A 6,000-nucleotide genomic window follows, 5' to 3' on the forward strand; every position below is an offset into this window, starting at 1 on the left:
AGCAGGGGACGCGCGTGTCCGCTTTGTTTCTAGGCCATGCAACAGTGATCCAGCTACCTGAGTCATTAGAATCACAGGCTGGTTGGTATTCTGAGATCGAATGTCGCGCTTTGTAAGTGTTGAAACATGGCATACATATGTTCTAAATGTATTTTATTACATGGTTATTTAGCCTTTAAGGAATAAAGAAGGAGGCCAACAAATGAACTGAGTGGTGGTCTAGCACGCCTTAAATCCCAGCATTCAGTTAGGCAGAGGCAGGCAGATCTTTGAGTTTGAAGCCAGCCTGGTCTATAGAGTGAGTTCCAGGGCAGCCACGGCTACGCAGAGAAACCATGCTTAAGAAAAGAGGGAGAGAGAGAGAGAGAGAGAGAGAGAGAGAGAGAGAGAGAGCGCAGAGCAAGCTGAGTACAGAGTATTACATACATACTAGTTGCATACAACTATGGTTAACGATGGAAAAATGTCAAAGTCCTATGGCTGGTAGAAGGTATGTGCCAACAGATACTGCTTAGCTGATCGATTTGTTGTACACAGTGGGTACTGGACAAGTGACTTTATTTTTAGATTTTACTTATTTTAAATTAACTCAAATGAGTCTTTACCTGAATGTATGTCTGTGGACCGAGTACACGTAGTACCTGGGAGGCCAGCAAATGGCATTAGATCTCCTGGGACTGGAGTTAACAGATGGCTGTGAGCCACCATATAGGTGCTGAGAATTGAACCCAGGAACTCTGGAAAACAGCCAGCCCTCTCAACTGCTGATCCATTTCTCCAGATCCCGGACAGATGACTTTGCAGTTAAGGGGCTTTGATTAATGTCCTCCAACAGCAGAGAATAACTAGGAGCTGCAGGTGAAGTTAGAACTTCTTTCTCACACACACACACACACACACACACACACACACACACACACCTGCACTTCCTGTTTCCTGGCTGGGTGAATCACTCTCTTCTTGCTTACACACACACACACACACACACACACACACACACACACACACCTGTCTTTTGAGTCCATTCCTTTGCTTTCATGCTCACTGCCATGGAAGTTCCGTTACCTCCCATCACTGCCCAGTCATTAGACTGTTAACTAATCTCTTGCCTCCTGCCCGACTCTTCAGATCATCCACAGAAACATCTCTAAGCACCCACGTGAAATGCATCTGATGTTTCAGATCCTTTGCTGTGCCAGGACACAAATGCTAACTCTGAATTGCCAGGAAGACACCAGTGCTTCACTGCAAGCTCAGCTCTGCCTGGGCCATCCCCATCCTCATGATTTGCTTTCCATATTCTTATTTAGACTCAGAAGTGTTATGTCAGAATCATTATTGCTTTGGGGGAGGAGTATCCCAGCACTGGGAAGGCAAAGGCAAGCAAGTCTCTGACTTTAAGGCCAACCTGTGTACTGCATGTATAAAAGTACCCATAGAGGCGAGAGGAATGGTCCACTAGAACTGGAGTTACAAGTGGTTGTGAGTCACGTGATGGGAGTACTGGAAACTGTACTCAGTTCCTCTAGAAGAGCAATCAGTGCTCTTAACCACTGAGCCCCCTCAATCATTCTCAGGGGTTTGTTTGTTTGTTTGTTTTGTTTGTTTTGCTTTTGAGACAGAGTTTCACCATGTAGCTCTGGCTGCTTTGGAACTCCTATCTAGACCATACTGCCCTCCACTGCCCCCAACTTGGAGAAATCTGCCAGCCTCCAGAGTGCTGGGATCAAAGGCATGGACCACTATGTCAGGCATTTCGGACTCATTAATGCTTTATGTTCTTCAGTGTTAGAGCGCTAAGTGTAAAATTTTTGAAACTCATTTCTTTCTCGATGCCATCCTTGTTTGTTTGTTTGAAGCAGGGTTTCTCTGTGTAGCCCTGGCTGTCTTGGGGAACTTGCTCTGTAGACCTTGTCTCAAACTCAGAGATCTGCCTGGCTCTGCCTCTGGAGTTCTGGGATTAAAGGTGTGCGCCACCACCCTGCTTCTAGATACCATTCTTGTAATGCAGTCGGTGGCCAAGTGTTAGAAAATGCTGCTCTTATTACATCTTCTTTTTGACATTGTGATTTCCTCATTGAGAAGAAAGATTCCCTGGGCTGCTCAGTGACAGATCCTTGGATTCTAGCCTGTTTCTGGTGGATGGTCCAGTATTCCTGGATCATATTTCCTATGTTCCAGAATTGCTGGGGAGTTATTTTTTTATTTGTATGTAGGTGTGTACACACACATGCCTGTGCAAGTGTGGGTGCCTGTGAAGGTCAGAAAAGGGCACTGGATGTGGTACACACCCCTTAATCCCAGCACTTGGGAGGCAGAGGCAGGCAGATAGATCTCTCTTAGTTAGAGGTTAGCCTGGTCTACAGTTCCAGACTAGCCAAGGCTGCATAGCAACACCTTGTCTCAATAAACAAACAAACAAACAAAACTAAACTAAACAAATACAATAAGTTATTTTTTTCTTGTTTAAATGCTCTTCCATTCCATAACAGAATGCTGATGGTCTAAGTTAAAATATTTAAGACTTGTTTATCTTACTTTCTATGTACGAGCGTTTTGCCCACATGCATGTCTGTGGACCATGTGCGTGCCTGAAGACTATTGCTCGCGCTTTTGTCCCCCCTGGTAAGAACACGCTCAGGGCAACCGGAATCTTCTGCGGCACAAGCTTTATTGCTTACCCCTTCAGGAGCCAGTGGAGAAGAGAGAGAAAATGGCGGAAACCCGTCCCTTTTATGGAGGACTGTCCTCCGCCTCGGACGTGTCGCTCCCTGATTGGCTGCAGCCCATTGACCGGAGTTGTCCTCACGGGGAAGGCAGAGCACATGGGGTGGAAAACTACCCCGGAGCATGAGCAGATGGTATGTTTACAGGGGTGCCAGTGCCATCAGCGCCATCTTGTAATGGCGAATGTGAGGGCGGCTCCTTACAGAAGACGTTTGTTGTCATCTTTATTTGAAGATTAAGTCTGGTGTAAGGAAGACCCGTGGGTGCCGCGATGACCAAGGGCAGACACGTGACGGTTGACTTTATGAGTCATTTGAGTAGTTCTTGGAGTTCTCCACTCATTGGTTCAGCTTGATTCTGGGTATTGCTGTCAAGAGTCTCCTACATCAGATTAATATATGAGTTGGATCGGTGGCCTGATTAAATCCAGTAGCCTCCCCGCTGTCTCATTCATTCCTGTGGAAGCCTGAATGAGGCAAAAAGGCAGAGGAAGGGAAGTTACTCTTTGATATTTTGGACCTGGGTGTCTACTTTCAGACTTGAAGTCTGAGGCATTCACACCATTGACTAGATTGGTCAATTAACCTTTCCCTAGTCTTTCCAATTAGCCACACACAGACACCACACACACACACACATGCACATGCACACGCACACACACACATCAGTGTGCACATGTGTTAGCATACCAAAAAGCTAAGAACTGTGATATGTGAATCATTTAAAACTTTTGAACCGGGTGTGGTGGTGCATGTGTTTAGTCCCAGCCCTTGGAAGGCAGAGGTAGGTGGATCTATGTGAGTTCAATGCCAATATGGTCTATAAATTGAGTTCTGGGACAGCCAGGCCCACCCAGAGAAACTCTTTGTCTTGAAAAATTTTTTTCAAACAAGATGTTACTGGCCCTGAACTCAGGATGATTCTGCATTGGAGGACCTTCTTAAATGCTGGGATTATAGGTGTGTACCACCATGCTGATATATGGATCTTTGATTTTCAAAAATTACATTATATGTATTTTGTCTGTATGCATATCCGTATATCATGTGTGTGCCTGGTATCTGAGGAGGTCAGAGCAGGGCATCCAATCCCTTGGAAATGGAGTTACAGACAGTTGTGAGCCATCATGTGGATGCTGGGAATAGTGCCTGGGACCTCTAGAAGAGCAGCAAGTGCTTCTAACTGCTTAGTCATCTCCCCAGACCCAGATCTTTAATTTAAACAGTGTGTGTGTGTGTGTGTGTGTGTGTGTGTGTGTGTGTGTGAGTGTGTGTGTGTGTGTGATGTGTGTGTGAGTGTGTGTGTGTATGTGTGTGTGTGTGTGATGTGTGTGAGTACAGCGTGAATGTGGAGGTCAGAAGACAACTTTGTGGTATCAAGTCTCTCCTTCCAGTCTTACAGAGGTTCCAGGGACCAAACACAAATGTCTCACTAGGCTCACATGGTGGACTGGCTAGTTTTACGTCAACTTGATTTATGTTAGAGCACGTGGGAAGAGGCATTCTTAACAGAAAATACCTCCATAAAACTGATCTGTAGGTGCTGGTCGGTGCTGGTGACTTTGGTCCCAGCACTTGAAAGGCAGAGAGACAGGCAGATCTCTGAATTCGAGACCATCTTGGCCTACAGTGTGAATTTCAGGACAGTGAGATCTACACAGAAAAACCCTGTTTTGAGAGGGAAAGAAAGAAAGAACCAAAGAACCAAAGAATGAACCAAAGAAGATAGATAAAAAAAAAAACAAAAAACAAAAAACAAAAAGCCTGGTCCATTGGCAAATTGGTAGTGCAGTTTCTTAACTAGTGATGTAAGACCCCCTTTCAGGGACCCCCACTCTAGTCTCGGGAGAGAGAGTGCACCCAAAGAAACACGAGAATTCTTCTTGCTGCAACACACGAGGCAGTTTAATGGCGGAGCTCCGGGTTGAAACGTATCTCACGTATCTCAGGAGACAGTGGATTTGACCCCGAGGCTCGAAAGCTAGGGGTTTTTATGGGGTAAAGGGCTTAGGGGTGGGGAATTCAGCATAGCGACACACTATTGGCTTATTCAACAGCAAAAGAATACGTGCAGGTCAGGGTGTCAGGGTTCTGTGAGTTGTTGACTCAGTTCAGATAGCCCTGTTATGTCCTCACATTCCTCTTTATCTTTATGGTCAAGCTGCTCCCAGGAATGCTTTAACTACGGGGCATGCCCGGGTTTGTTTTTCTTTGTTCTCATCCCCAGGCAGCCTCTAGGCTCACGAACAACCAGCAATTTCTGAGTACTTTATATGACTTACAGGTCTCAAAATTTCATCTTTCTTTCAGTGACTGATGTGGGAAGGACTTCCCTGTTGTGGGGGATGCCATCCCTAGGCTGGTGGTCTTAGGTTCTCTAAGGCTGGGGGCTGGAGAGATGGCTCAGCAGTTAAGAGCACTGACTGCTCGTCCAGAAGTCCTGAGTCCAATTCCCAGCAACCACATGGTGGCTCACAACCATTTATAAAGGGATCCAATGCCCTCTAAAGATACTGATATACATAAAATAAATAAGTAAATTAAAAAAAAAAAAAAAGACTGAGGAGCAAGCCAGGAGACAGTCCCCTCCATGGCCTCTGCAGCAGCTCCTGTTCTGTTTGAGTTGTTTTTTGTTTGTTTGTTTGTTTGTTTAACTGCCTTTGATGTGTGGAAGTGTGGAGAGCATAAACCCATTCCTTTCCAAATTGCTTTTGGTTATGGTGTTTTATCACAGCAATAGAAAGTCTAAGACACATGGCAAGAACCTTTACCTGCTGAGCCACCTTGCCAGCCCTGATTTATGAATTTTTCTTTATAGTACTAGGCAATTGAACTTAGGGCCTTTAGTGTGCTATGCAGTTACTTTACCACTGAGCTACCCTTGGTAGCTTGATGAATCTTTTTTTTTTTTTAAAGATTTATTTATTTATTATATGTAAGTACACTTGTAGCTGTCTTCAGACACTCCAGAAGAGGGCGCCAGATTTCGCTGCGGATGGTTGTGAGCCACCATGTGGTTGCTGGGATTTGAACTCTGGACCTTCGGAAGAGCAGTCGGGTGCTCTTACCCACTGAGCCATCTCACCAGCCCTGCTTGATGAATCTTAAAGATGGCAAACATATATTTGTTCTGTGTGTATTTTGAATGATACCATGTGACTCTAACTGTAATTTTTCAAAAGAAAGTAGTACACACTTCTTACAAATTTAGGCATGTTGTGCTTCTTTAATACAAAATTTAAGACATGTAATATAATTAAATCCTGGATGGGAC

This window comes from Mus caroli, unplaced genomic scaffold (genome assembly GCF_978045245.1).
Source record: "Mus caroli unplaced genomic scaffold, Mus_caroli_1 scaffold_13, whole genome shotgun sequence".
Classification (NCBI taxonomy): domain Eukaryota; kingdom Metazoa; phylum Chordata; class Mammalia; order Rodentia; family Muridae; genus Mus; species Mus caroli.